The sequence below is a fragment of the Macaca fascicularis genome, chromosome 1 (genome assembly GCF_037993035.2).
Source record: "Macaca fascicularis isolate 582-1 chromosome 1, T2T-MFA8v1.1".
In the NCBI taxonomy this organism is placed as follows: Eukaryota; Metazoa; Chordata; class Mammalia; order Primates; family Cercopithecidae; genus Macaca; species Macaca fascicularis.
Window position 1 is genome coordinate 186,652,554 of NC_088375.1, and position 14,431 is coordinate 186,666,984.

The 14,431-nt window shown below is 41.3% G+C and overlaps 2 protein-coding genes across 9 annotated transcripts in view; one reads left to right on the forward strand and one right to left on the reverse strand.

Annotated features, from left to right (window-relative positions):
* The window catches only part of LOC123568732 (selection and upkeep of intraepithelial T-cells protein 1-like), a 192,097-nt gene that overhangs the window by 134,815 nt on the left and 42,851 nt on the right, over window positions 1-14,431 (forward strand). The gene's annotated exons all lie outside the window — the stretch shown is intronic.
* LOC102116697 (selection and upkeep of intraepithelial T-cells protein 1-like) overlaps window positions 1-14,431 on the reverse strand; it is a 221,976-nt gene that overhangs the window by 59,992 nt on the left and 147,553 nt on the right. The window contains exon 1 of one of the 8 annotated variants that reach the window (XM_074007385.1): window positions 6,146-6,237. The exons of the other annotated variants lie outside the window; for them this stretch is intronic. The gene's annotated coding sequence lies outside the window, so the exon portion shown is untranslated. Of the gene's footprint in view, window positions 1-6,145; window positions 6,238-14,431 lie in introns of those variants that run through there. 8 annotated transcript variants of the gene reach the window in all.

The window sequence follows — 14,431 nt, forward strand, 5'->3', positions numbered from 1 at the left end:
GAGTTATGTATAAAAAACCTCAAATAAAATTTATTTTTTGAAAAAGCAATCAACCAGGAAATTTAAAAATCTAGAATAGAGATACAAGGAAATACAAGGAAAGGTAGTTGGCATTGTCTATCTTTCCTCTTATTGATCCAATCTTATTTTTAGAATCATGAAACCAGACAACAGATCCATATGTTCATTTTAAACTGAGTACACAAATGGTGTTCAAATGAGAATCTCCCACCCTAACCCAAGACTAGAAACTTCTACCAGTTTAGGAGCCCCTGGGAGGTCATAAGCCAGTATCTGTGGGTGATATAAAGTAATACAAAACTCTTATTATGGAAGCTTCAGAAATAAGAGCTAGACATGATAGAATGAGACCTGAGATTGGCTGAATGTATAGGTAATTCAGATGTCATTTGGAAATTTCCTCTTCCTCAGTGCCCTAGGTTGAAACGTCCTTGAATCCTTACTGATTTCATATTTGGAGAAAGTCTAAGAACCTCTCCAACATCCATAGAATCAAAATATCCATGTCACCTCTATCTCTAGCCCCTACATTCAAGCATTTCATCTCTGTTTAGTTTCCATATCAACCCAAAATCAAATATCCCAAGCATTTTATGATGGTCTTTGATTTACCAATGACTTGAGGTTCATAGAAACTGATACATGATACTATTATCATGATCTCCTTTCACGTCTCCTTTTTCCTTTCTGACTCTCTGTCTCACACAGAGGAAACAATTTCACCTTGTCTATTATGTATTATTTTTCTCATCTTTTTTAGAAGTCTTGGCACTAACTAAAACCAAAGCTTGTCAGTATTTTCCTACCTCAAGATGGCTTAGAAAGACAGTTTCCAAAAAAAGCAATATTCTCCCTAAGATGATAAAATCTCTCACCACCAGAAAAACAGAAAACTATTTTAGATTATTATTCTTTCCTGAAAATGATATTTGTAACTTATGCAAAATTTGAGCTGAAATTGGATAAGTCATATGCAAGAAAACTGAAAATTGATAAAGGGGACCAATCCCTGAGTAAGGCAGCAATGTTGACACAGACAAGGTAAATTGTGCAAGCTCAGAGAGGCAGAAATTAACCTCCAAAATACATGGCAGTGACCATTACACATTATTTCTTCAAGCAGAGGACTGCATACCCGACCATTCTCCCTGTCAATAATAGAATTCATTCATACTCTTATTTAGGTCACAGAACAGTAACAAGTGAGGTTAAGAGCTTTGTAGGGTCACAGATAGAGGCATAAAGAAAGTAAGGAAACAGAGGGCTCAGCAAAAAGGGCAGGGATGCAAAAGCCAAACTGTGGGCCACAATAAAACTTGCAAAAACTTGACAATGCCTCGTGTACGAAAGATAAGAATTATAGAGAGAAGAAGCACAGAATCTCAGGCAGAAAGACATATAATTTGACCTTATCATGTGTCCTTGATACACACAAGGATAGTGAAATAGGAGTGTGAGGTATAAGATTCGTGGATATTCCTATGTGTGTTCTTATCAGGATCCCTGGTGTGCTGCTTCACCACCTGGAAAGCTCTGTGGCCAACAGCACCTTCTGCCTAAGTGTTGCTCATGCTCACTGGGCTCATTCCACCCATTGGCCCAGCAGGCTACACTTGGCTATGGGTCCAGATCCCACACCTACCAAGGGTGAGCCAGGTGTGGAGAGGCAAGGGTTGTGTGAGCAAGCAAACACAGAGTCCAGCCACTGCACACAGTCAGGCATGTCAGCTGCTGGGGCAGGGTGGGCAGCTTCAGATGCCAGCACAGATGTCATCTCCATGTGAGGCTACAACTGGACCTGATGTACTGCACATGGCTTCTACTGCAGACACGCACATCCAGATAAGAGGAACACAATGGTGCCCAAAAGCTTGATGATACTACAAATTGCAGAGCCGCAAAGAGGGTGTCACAACACTGGCTCAGGGACCCCCTAGTTCTGGGCTTGCTGAGGGGCTGCAGCTCTTCTCTCCTTGTCACCTACAATGTGGCAAGCAGGGGGCATACTTCAGCCCTGTTTGTGTTACAGCTGTTTCAGTCCTGTGATTCAGCAGGTCTCCAGTTTTTATCTGGTGTCCGGGAAGAATGAAGTACCCAAACAACTGGAGGGTGAGTAAGGAAGAGAGGAGCTTCATTGAGTGACAGAATGGCTCTCAGGAGACCTAAAGTGAGTAGTTCTTTTCTACAGGCAGGTAATCCCAACAAGTGTCCAACATTCAGCAGAGAGGAGACCCAGAGTGGGTAGCTCCTTTTCACAAGCTGGTCATCTGGACAAGTTGAGGAGACCCGAACTGGGTATCTCCTTCCTACAGCTGGTCATCTCAACAGCTCTGTGAGTCTGGCTGAGTTTGGAGTTTTTATGGGCTTCAGAAGGGTGGAGGTGTACACTTATTAGTTCATCAACAGCCATGGGTGGGTCCGGAAAATGCATTATAAGTTCTCACTCCAGGCCACAAACTGTGCTTGGAAATGAAAGCCCAGCCCCCGTGCTTCAGGTCATCCTTGGCTTGAAGGTGAGGTTTCACCAGGGATGTACCCCTTTCTGCCCAGGAGCCTGTCTACCTCCTGCCACCATCGATGATGTTGTCCATGGAACCCAGGCTGTTTGTGTCATGGGGCACATGCAGGCCCATGCCAACCTGCCCTCAGCCCCCCTCAGCTTCCCTCACATGCCTGTCAGTACCAAAAGTCCAGAAGGGGCTGAGGTGTCAGGTGGCTAGCATGTTAGAGTTGCTCCAAGTGTGCACACCTAGCCAGCTTTTGACAGCACCCAGGCTCAGCCTCAACTTTTCTCCAAAATTAGAGTGGGCACCAGGAACAGGGAGAGGCCAGGGAGTGGGAGGAGAGACTTTTGAGCCTTTGGGGTCAGGGAGGACTACCTGGGCCTCCAAGAGTTCAGGGATGCCCAGGTCTGCAGCCATGGTTAGGCAGCTGCAGCTGCAACCAAGAGGGTGGGGTCCCACCCTATAAACTCAGAAAGGGGCAGGGCTCCTGCCTGTTCCCAGCTCCCACTTGTTGCGGGAAGTCAGGGATCCCAAAAAGAGGGACTGGCTGGAGCCACAGTAGAGGAACTTAAATTGTGAAGATTTCTTGGACATACATCTGTTCCCCAAATTAATACCTTTATAATTTCTTATGCCTGTCTTTACTGCAATCTCTGAACATAAACTGCAAAGATTTCATTTTAATATGAACATTTATCAGTTCCCCAAATTAATACTTTTACAATTTCTTATGCCTGTCTTACTTTAATCTCTTAATCCTGTTATCTTTGTAAGTTGAGGATGTACATCACCTGAGGACCCTGTGATGATTGCATTAACTGTACAAATTGATTGTAAAACCTGTGTGTTTGAACAATATGAAATCTGATTGCAAAATATGTGTGTTTGAACGATATGAAATCAGTGCATCTTGAAAAAGAACAGAATGACAGTGATTTTAGGGAACAAGGGAAGACAACCATAAGGTCTGACTGCCTGCAGGGTCAGGGAAAAACAGCCATATTTTTCTTCTTGCAGAGAGCCTATAAATGGATGTGCAAGTAGGAGAGATATCACTAAATTCTTTTCCTAGCAAAGAATATAATATTAAGACCCTAGGAAAACAATTGTATTCCTGGAGGGAGGTCTATAAACGGCTGCCCTGGGAGTGCCTGTCCTATGGGGCTGAGATAAGGACTGAAATACACCCTGGTCTCCTGCAGTACCCTCAGGCTTATTAGGGTGGGGAAAAAATCCTGCCCTGGTAAATTTGAGGTCAGACCAGTTCTCTGCTTTCTAACCCTGTTTTCTGTTGTTTAAGATGTTTATCAAGACAATACATGCACAGCTAAACATAGACCCTCATCAGTAATTCTAATTCTGCCCTTTGCCTTGTGATCTTTGCTTTTGTCCTTGCCCTGTTTCCTCAGAAGCATGTGATCTTGGTTCTCCCTTTTGCCCTTTGAAGTATGTGATTCTTGTGACCTACTCCCTGTTCGTACATCCCCTCCCCTTTTAAAATCCCTAATGAAAACTTGCTGGTTTTGTGGCTCAGGTGGGCATCATGGACCTACCGATATGTGATGTCAACCCCTGTGGCCCAGCTGTAAAATTCCTCTCTTTGTACTCTTTCTCTTTATTTCTCAGACCAGCTGACACTTAGGGAACAGAATATACATTGAAATATTGGAGGCAGGTTCCCCGATACCCACTGGCTTTGTGGAGCACACAGCCCTGCCCATGCCTCCCTGCTGTAGCCAGTGTCTTCACAGTGGCTGCTCCAGGTGGGCTGCCACTGCCACCAATTCCCTTCTGAAGAGGTACACCTAACTACTATTAGGATAGGCATGATGATCACTCTTAACCGCTTCATTCTGACAGAAGGTGCAGTTTTGGGGAAAACAGCAGTCAGATATGTCTCAGAGGCCTAAGGGTCCCTGGTAAAAAGGGAGTCATCATCCATGGCTCCAGTTGCATGACTGCTTGGAGTTGATAATCTCTAGGTGAGAAGAAACAGATTTTACAAGAAGGTTAAGTATGTGAAGGAAAAAAAATCCAGTGCCAAAGATAACAGAAATAAGAAGCAAAATAGACTAACCATTCTGAAAACAATGTTGTAGCTGGAGCTGTTTCACCCTGATGAAAGAAATTGAATCTCATTTGGTGTTAGAAGAGAAATAACTGTTTAGGGGAGTAGATAATCCCTTGGTTTTGTTTTCCCATAAATAAAAGCTCCGGGTTATGGGCACCCCATTTACCCTCATTGCCTGGTAGAATTTGCAGGATAATTGACCAGAATGAGAATATTGATCAAGACTTTTACATTACCCATTCCCTTTGTTTCTTCTGAGCTGCAGTCAGAGATCTCTGGTTGGCTCACAAAAAATAAGAATGGTTCTTAATCCAAAATGCAGACAAAAGCTTAAAAACAACTAATGAGCACCTGTCAAATTCCTATAGTTCATTAAAAACTATCTTTTGAAGTGGATCAAAACACAACAATAATTGTCTGTGAATGACAAAATGTCTTATGATAGTCATAGTTAAAAACATGATTGACAAAGAAATTTGGTTATTTCTGTGGTTTATAATAACATAATAACCCTAATTATGATTGATAGCATACACTCAGACATTAGAATTTTAGAAATCCCATACCATTTTGGAACATATGTTAATAATGTTTACTAAAATATAACCTGAAGAATAAACCTTATTTTTATTTCAACAATTCCTTGTAACTAAACATGCCAGATATATCTGTTTACCTCTATTCTGGATGTTCTGGTGGCCCTCTGTAGCATCACAAAGTAAGGGGTCAGAAAAGACTATTCTGAAGCTGAAATTTAATTTTGGAAAGCCTATCAAATATATATTAAAGATTTAAAACATTTCATGTTTTGAAAAGAATTTCATGTTACCTTAAGTCATTTATTTACCCAAAATAATGACTCAAAACTGTAAAAAGAAGGCAAAAACCTTTTCTCATTAGGAGGGAAGACTTAGCTTTCCAAACAATCTGTCTCTTGTCCTTCCCTTCTTTATTTGGAGTTTATTTACAAAGCAAACAAAAATCTTTTATTATTCTTTAACACATGAAAATCTTGTTCCAGAGAAACAGAGCCAAATTTCACCATTGCATTAGTCTATTATTAATGTCAACCCCAATTTTTAAATAAAAACTTATGGACAAATCTATCTAATCTTAACCAATTTGACCATGAGATGAGATTCTCATAAACCTTTTATAACCCATTACAAACTTTTGTTAAAGAGCAAATCATTGCCTTAAGAAAACCCTGTTTTGCTTTTATTCTAATGTTCAACACACAGAAAAACCTAATAATATCCTCTTGAATAAGTAAATATGTTCACACAAAAAATTTTGTTAAAAGATTAATTTTTGCAAAACTTCCACAACTTGTTCAAACCTTTCATTTTATCTTATCTAATTTCAAACAATTCTTTAACTCTCTAAACAGACAGAAATTTACATTCTTATGCCTTCGTATAATCTTTTACCAAAAAAATTTACTTTCCTTACACACCTTGAAGGTAAACCTATTTTCAATAGACTCAATTACATGTTATAGTGGTAACTCTTAGCAATTTTTAATTTTGGCATAAAATTGGTAAGTTACCTTAATTATGTAGTAGGTGCAGATAAGATTTGATTCTTTCCAGCATAGTTAGGGGTGTGGTTAACTCCATCCCCAGACTTTACCAAACTGTAAAGCAAGCAAGTCAAACAATTTTCAAAAGCCAAAGAAGCAGTTTATGACCTTAAAGAATTTAGCAAACCTACTTTCTGACCTGCATAATTTAGGCCATATGTCTACATTTTGAAGACATTCTTACATTACCAATAATATTTAAAGCTGTTTTTAATTCTCAAAGATTAAAGTCACATGAACTAAAAGGCATTACAGATTCATTTTTCTTTAAAAAATATTTGATCTAAGCCATTATTTTTCTTTAAGCCAATCAATTAGAGCTTTTTTTTTTTTACATAAACATCACACACATAACACATATATAACTACACAGACAGGGCGAGGGGTGGAGCAAGATGGCCGAATAGGAACAGCTCCAGTCTCCAGCTCCCAGCGCGAGCGACACAGAAGACAGGTGATTTCTGCATTATCAACTGAGGTACTGGGTTCATCTCACTGGGGAGTGCCGGACGATCGGTGCTGGTCAGCTGTTGCAGCCCTACCAGTGAGAGCTGAAGCAGGGCGAGGCATCGCCTCACCTGGGAAGCACAAGGGGGAAGGGAATCCCTTTTCCTAGCCAGGGGAACAGAGACACACAACACCTGGAAAACCGGGTAACTCCCACCCCAATACTGCGCTTTAAGCAAACAGGCACACAAGGAGATTATATCCCACACCTGGCCGGGAGGGTCCCATGCCCACAGAGCCTTCCTCATTGCTAGCACAGCAGTCTGTGATCTAACGGCAAGGCAGCAGTGAGACTGGGGGAGGGGAGCCCACCATTGCTGAGGCTTAAGTAGGTAAACAAAGCCCTGGGAAGATCAAACTGGGTGGAGCTCACAGCAGCAGCTCAAGGAGGCCTGCCAGTCTCTGTAGACTCCACCTCTGGGGACAGGGCACAGCTAAAAAACAACAACAACAACAACAACAACAACAAAAGCAGCAGAAACCTCTGCAGACGCAAGCAGCTCTGTCTGACAGCTTTGAAGAGAGCAGTGGATCTTCCAACACGGAGGTTGAGATCTGAGAACGGACAGACTGCCTGCTCAAGTGGGTCCCTGACCCCTGAGTAGCCTAACTGGGAGACATCCTCCACTAGGGGCAGACCGACACCCCACACCTCACACGGTGGAGTACACCCCTGAGAGGAAGCTTCCACAGCAAGAATCAGACAGGTACACTCACTGTTCAGCAGTATTCTATCTTCTGCAGCCTCTGCTGCTGACACCCAGGCAAACAGGGTCTGGAGTGGACCTCAAGCAATCTCCAACAGACCTACAGCTGAGAGTCCTGATGGTTAGAAGGAAAACCAACAAACAGGAAGGACACCCACACCAAAACCCCATCAGTAAGTCACCATCATCAAAGACCAGAGGCAGATAAAACCACAAAGATGGGGAAAAAGCAGGGCAGAAAAGCTGGAAATTAAAAAAATAAGAGCGCATCTCCCCCTCCAAAAGAACGCAGCTCATCACCAGCAACGGATCAAAGCTGGACGGAGAATGACTTTGACGAGATGAGAGAAGAAGGCTTCAGTCCATCAAACTTCTCAGAGCTAAAGGAGGAATTACGCACCCAGCGCAAAGAAACTAAAAATCTTGAAAAAAGAGTGGAAGAATTGATAACCAGAATAATTAATGCAGAGAAGGCCATGACACGAGAAATAAGTGACAAATGCACAAGCTTCAGTAACCGACTCGATCAACTGGAAGAAAGAGTATCAGCGATTGAGGATCAAATGAATGAAATGAAGCGAGAAGAGAAATCTAAAGAAAAAAGAAGAAAAAGAAATGAACAAAGCCTGCAAGAAGTATGGGATTATGTAAAAAGACCAAATTTACGTCTGATTGGGGTGCCTGAAAGTGAGGGGGAAAATGGAACCAAGTTGGAAAACACTCTTCAGGATATCATCCAGGAGAACTTCCCCAACCTAGTAGGGCAGGCTAACATTCAAATTCAGGAAACACAGAGAACAGCACAAAGATACTCCTCGAGAAGAGCAACTCCAAGACACATAATTGCTAGATTCACCAAAGTTGAAATGAAGGAAAAAATCTTAAGGGCAGCCAGAGAGAAAGGTCGGGTTACCCACAAAGGGAAGCCCATCAGACTAACAGCAGATCTCTTGGCAGAAACTCCACAAGCCAGAAGAGAGTGGGGGCCAATATTCAACATTCTTAAAGAAAAGAATTTTCAACCCAGAATTTCATACCCAGCCAAACTAAGTTTCATAAGTGAAGGAGAAATAAAATCCTTTACAGATAAGCAAATGCTAAGAGATTTTGTCACCACCAGGCCTGCCTTACAAGAGACCCTGAAGGAAGCACTAACATGGAAAGGAACAACTGGTACCAGCCATTGCAAAAACATGCCAAAATGTAAAGACCATTGAGGCTAGGAAGAAACTGCATCAACTAACAAGCAAAATAACCAGTTAATATCATAATGGCAGAAGCAAGTTCACACATAACAATATTAGCCTTAAATGTAAATGGACTAAATGCTCCAATTAAAAGACACAGACTGGCAAACTGGATAAGGAGTCAAGACCCATCAGTCTGCTGTATTCAGGAGACCCATCTCACATGCAGAGACATACATAGGCTCAAAATAAAGGGATGGAGAAAGATCTACCAAGCAAATGGAGAACAAAAAAAAGCAGGGGTTGCAGTACTAGTCTCTGATAAAACAGACTTTAAACCATCAAAGATCAAAAGAGACAAAGAAGGCCATTACATAATGGTAAAAGGATCAATTCAACAGGAAGAGCTAACTATCCTAAATATATATGCACCCAATACAGGAGCACCCAGATTCATAAAGCAAGTGGTTAGAGACTTACAAAGAGACTTGGACTCCCATACAATAATAATGGGAGACTTCAACACCCCACTGTCAACATTAGACAGATCAATGAGACAGAAAGTTAACAAGGATATCCAAGAATTGAACTCATCTCTGCAGCAAGCAGACTTAATAGACATCTACAGAACTCTCCACCCCAAATCAACAGAATATACATTCTTCTCAGCACCATATCACACTTATTCCAAAATTGACCACATAATTGGAAGTAAAGCACTCCTCAGCAAATGTACAATAACAGAAATTATAACAAACAGTCTCTCAGACCACAGTGCAATCAAACTAGAACTCAGGACTAAGAAACTCAATCAAAACCGCTCAACTACATGGAAACTGAATAACCTGCTCCTGAATGACTACTGGCTACACAATGAAATGAAGGCAGAAATAAAGATGTTCTTTGAAACCAATGAGAACAAAGATACAACATACCAGAATCTCTGGGGCACATTTAAAGCAGTGTGTAGAGGGAAATTTATACCACTAAATGCCCACAAGAGAAAGCAGGAAAGATCTAAAATTGACACTCTAACATCACAATTAAAAGAACTAGAGAAGTGAGAGCAAACACATTCAAAAGCTAGCAGAAGGCAAGAAATAACTAAGATCAGAGCAGAACTGAAGGAGATAGAGTCACAAAAAACCCTCCAAAAAATCAATGAATCCAGGAGTTGGTTTTTTTAAAATATCAACAAAATTGATAGACCACTAGCAAGACTAATAAAGAAGAAAAGAGAGAAGAATCAAATAGATGCAATAAAAAATGATAAAGGGGATATCACCACCGACCCCACAGAAATACAAACTACCATCAGAGAATACTACAAACACCTCTACGCAAATAAACTGGAAAATCTAGAAGAAATGGATAATTTCCTGGACACTTACACTCTCCCAAGACTAAACCAGGAAGAACCTGAATCCCTGAATAGACCAATAGCAGGCTCTGAAATTGAGGAAATAATTAATAGCCTACCAACCAAAAAAAGTCCAGGACAGATGGATTCATAGCTGAATTCTACCAGAGGTACAAGGAGGAGCTGGTACCATTCCTTCTGAGACTATTCCAATCAATAGAAAAAGAGGGAATCCCCCCTAACTCATTTTATGAGGCCAGCATCATCCTGATACCAAAGCCTGGCAGAGACACAACAAAAAATGAGAATCTTAGACCAATATACCTGATGAACATCGATGCAAAAATCCTCAATAAAATACTGGCAAACCAGATCCAGCAGCACATCAAAAAGCTTATCCACCATGATCAAGTTGGCTTCATCCCTGGGATGCAAGGCTGGTTCAACATACGCAAATCAATAAACATAATCCAGCATATAAACAGAACCAAAGACAAAAACCACATGATTATCTCAACAGATGCAGAAAAGGCCTTTGACAAAATTCAACAGCCCTTCGTGCTAAAAACTCTCAATAAATTCGGTATTGATGGAACGTATGTCAAAATAATCAGAGCTATTTATGACAAACCCACAGCCAATATCATACTGAATGGGCAAAAACTGGAAAAATTCCCTTTGAAAACTGGCACAAGACAGGGATGCCCTCTCTCACCACTCCTATTCAACATAGTGTTGGAAGTTCTGGCTAGGGCAATCAGGCAAGAGAAAGAAATCAAGGGTATTCAGTTAGGAAAAGAAGAAGTCAAATTGTCCCTCTTTGCAGATGACATGATTGTATATTTAGAAAACCCCATTGTCTCAGCCCAAAATCTCCTTAAGCTGATAAGAAACTTCAGCAAAGTCTCAGGATACAAAATTAATGTGCAAATATCACACGCATTCTTATACACCAGTAACAGACAAACAGAGAGCCAAATCATGAATGAACTTCCATTCACAATTGCTTCAAAGAGAATAAAATACCTAGGAATCCAACTTAAAAGGGATGTAAAGGACCTCTTCAAGGAGAACTACAAACCACTGCTCAGTGAAATAAAAGAGGACATAAACAAATGGAAGAACATACCATGCTCATGGATAGGAAGAATCAATATCGTAAAAATGGCCATACTGTCCAAGGTAATTTATAAATTCAATGCCATTCCCATCAAGCTACCAATGAGTTTCTTCACAGAATTGGAAAAAACTGCTTTAAAGTTCATATGGAATCAAAAAAGAGCCCGCATCTCCAAGACAATCCTAAGTCAAAAGAACAAAGCTGGAGGCATCACGCTACCTGACTTCAAACTATATTACAAGGCTACAGTAACCAAAACAGCATGGTACTGGTACCAAAACAGAGATATAGACCAATGGAACAGAACAGAGTCCTCAGAAATAATACCACACATCTACAGCCATCTGATCTTTGATGAACCTGACAAAAACAAGAAATGGGGAAAGGATTCCCTATTTAATAAATGGTGCTGGGATAATTGGCTAGCCATAAGTAGAAAGCTAAAACTGGATCCTTTCCTTACTCCTTATACAAAAATTAATTCAAGATGGATTAGAGACTTAAATGTTAGACCTAATACCATAAAAACCCTAGAAGAAAACCTAGGTAATACCATTCAGGACATAGGCATGGGCAAGGACTTCACGTCTAAAACACCAAAAGCAACGGCAGCAAAAGCCAAAATTGACAAATGGGATCTCATTAAACTAAAGAGCTTCTGCACAGCAAAAGAAACTACCATCAGAGTGAACAGGCAACCTACAGAATGGGAGAAAATTTTTGCAATCTACTCATCTGACAAAGGGCTAATATCCAGAACCTACGAAGAACTCAAACAAATTTACAAGAAAAAAACAAACAACCCCATCAAAAAGTGGGCAAAGGATATGAATAGACATTTCTCAAAAGAGGACATTCATACAGACAACAGACACATGAAAAAATGCTCATCATCACTGGCCATCAGAGAAATGCAAATCAAAACCACGATGAGATACCATCTCACACCAGTTAGAATGGCAATCATTAAAAAGTCAGGAAACAACAGGTGCTGGAGAGGATGTGGAGAAACAGGAACACTTTTACACTGTTGGTGGGATTGTAAACTAGTTCAACCATTAAAACAGTATGGCGATTCCTCAAGGCTCTAGAACTAGAAGTACCATATGACCCAGCCATCCCATTACTGGGTATATACCCAAAGGATTATAAATCATGCTGCTATAAAGACACATGCACACGTATGTTTATTGCAGCACTATTCACAATAGCAAAGACTTGGAATCAACCCAAATGTCCATCAGTGACAGACTGGATTAAGAAAATGTGGCACATATACACCATGGAATACAATGCAGCCATAAAAAAGGATGAGTTTGTTTCCTTTGTAGGGACATGGATGCAGCTGGAAACCATCATTCTCAGCGAACTATCGCAAGAACAGAAAACCAAACACCGCATGTTCTCACTCATAGGTGGGAACTGAACAATGAGATCACTTGGACTCGGGAAGGGGAACATCACACACCGGGGCCTATCACGGGGAGGGGGGAGGGGGGAGGGGGGAGGGATTGCATTGGGAGTTATACCTGATGTAAATGATGAGTTGATGGGTGCTGACGAGTTGATGGGTGCAGCACACCAACATGGCACAAGTATACATATGTAACAAACCTGCACGTTATGCACATGTACCCTAGAACTTAAAGTATAATAAAAAAAAAAAAGAAGAAGAAAATAACTACACAGACAGAGGAAGATACAGTTATTGTAATATTTTTAATTTGCTGGTCTCTTAATTGGATTACTGACCTCAGGGTGGATCCCTTCAAGAAACAGGGCTAGAAAAACATGTAATTTCTAGGGCCTAATAAGCAGGCATAGCCATAAATGAGACAAAGACAGATTTTGAGAGGGATCTATTTGCTTCTAATTCCTGGAGTTCCATGGGAAAAAACAGGGACTTTTTTTTCCCAAAATGGGGTCAGTGTTGCCTTCTCTGGCTTTCCCAAGGAGCCCCAGGCTATCTTAGGGCCTCTCATGTGTGCAGCAAGAGATGAGAAAAATAGCTCAGTTAGCTGAGGAGAAAAAAACCTTTTCCAGAAAAAAAAGATCCACAAAGAGAAAAGACATAAAGGCCTTTTAAATATACCTATAGCTTAAATATTCACTTTTAATTAAGCTGACTTTTAACCATAGTGCTCCTTTTTAAAGAAGTCCTTTTAAATCTCTCATTACCTGACCTTACCCATGCCAAATGGCCAATACTTCTGGCTCTCGAACTCATAGAGGGGCAGAGAATACAGTGATTTTTGTCATTCCAACAATGAGTTTGCACAGAGAGGGAGAAGCCAAAAGTCTAACAGGTAATAACTTTTAGCTTTTTGCTAGAATGTCAGGTTTCTTGGTTCCCTCACCCCTGTGATGGAGCACTATCAACCCTGAGTCCTGTGAAGGAAGAACAGACAAACAAATGTTGCTCCTCAAGAGATTGCCAAGCATTTTAAGGTCTGAGGAAACTAAACCTTTCCCAGTTTAGGGGATGCATCTGAGGGAAGTATCCTGTGGTACAGAGATGTGATTATCCATCCATGAATAGAGGACAGAGGAGGAAAACTTTTTTTTTATTTCTCCACAGTCTGAGTGCCAAAGGAGTTCCAGTGATTCAGGATGCACTTGAGAGGAGTGCAGGCTGAAGATTATTGGTTACCCATCTGGAAAGAGGGGGAAAAGTCATCTATTTGTTCCTTTCTTTTCACAGCAAATACCTGGGGTACATAAGGGAGAAGAAAAAGCATCCCCTTTTTGCTTTCAACCTTATATCCCTGAGTCCCAGCAGCCTTTGCAGGTGCTACCCATTGGTGCAAGTGTGACCTTCACCCATGTAATGGGCAGGCCTAGTGGGTATAAATATTTACACTCACCTATGCACTGCCCTATCCTCTGGCTGTTGGTAAACTTTGGGTTCCCTAGACCACATCTGTGCCATGGATAAGAGCATGACCTCCTTCCACGAAGCAGGGGGGCACCCAATTGGCAGGAATTAGTCATGCTCACCTGTGCTGTGCCACTAGACTTCCACTGTCATTTGCATCTGGGTCCCTCAAATCTACTTTTCCTTTTTGAGCCTCAAATCGAAGCTTGGGACAAAAAGGTGCATCAGGAGAGTGTATGGACCCATTAAGTTAGTTCCAGGTGGCCCTCATCAAATTGCAGCCAACAACCAGCAGGGGCAGCTCCTCTGTTGCTTCCCTATCATAAGCATGCGAAGCTGTGGGACCAAGCCCTCTTCAAAGAAGGGAGAGAAAGGGAGTCCCAGGAATTGGGGACCTAGCCTGATGAGGTGTCTCCCAAAGGAAAAATAAACTGAGCCCTCTCATAGAAAAACTCCCTGTATCTGCAGGACTATGTTGACTCCTGACATGGGGGAGG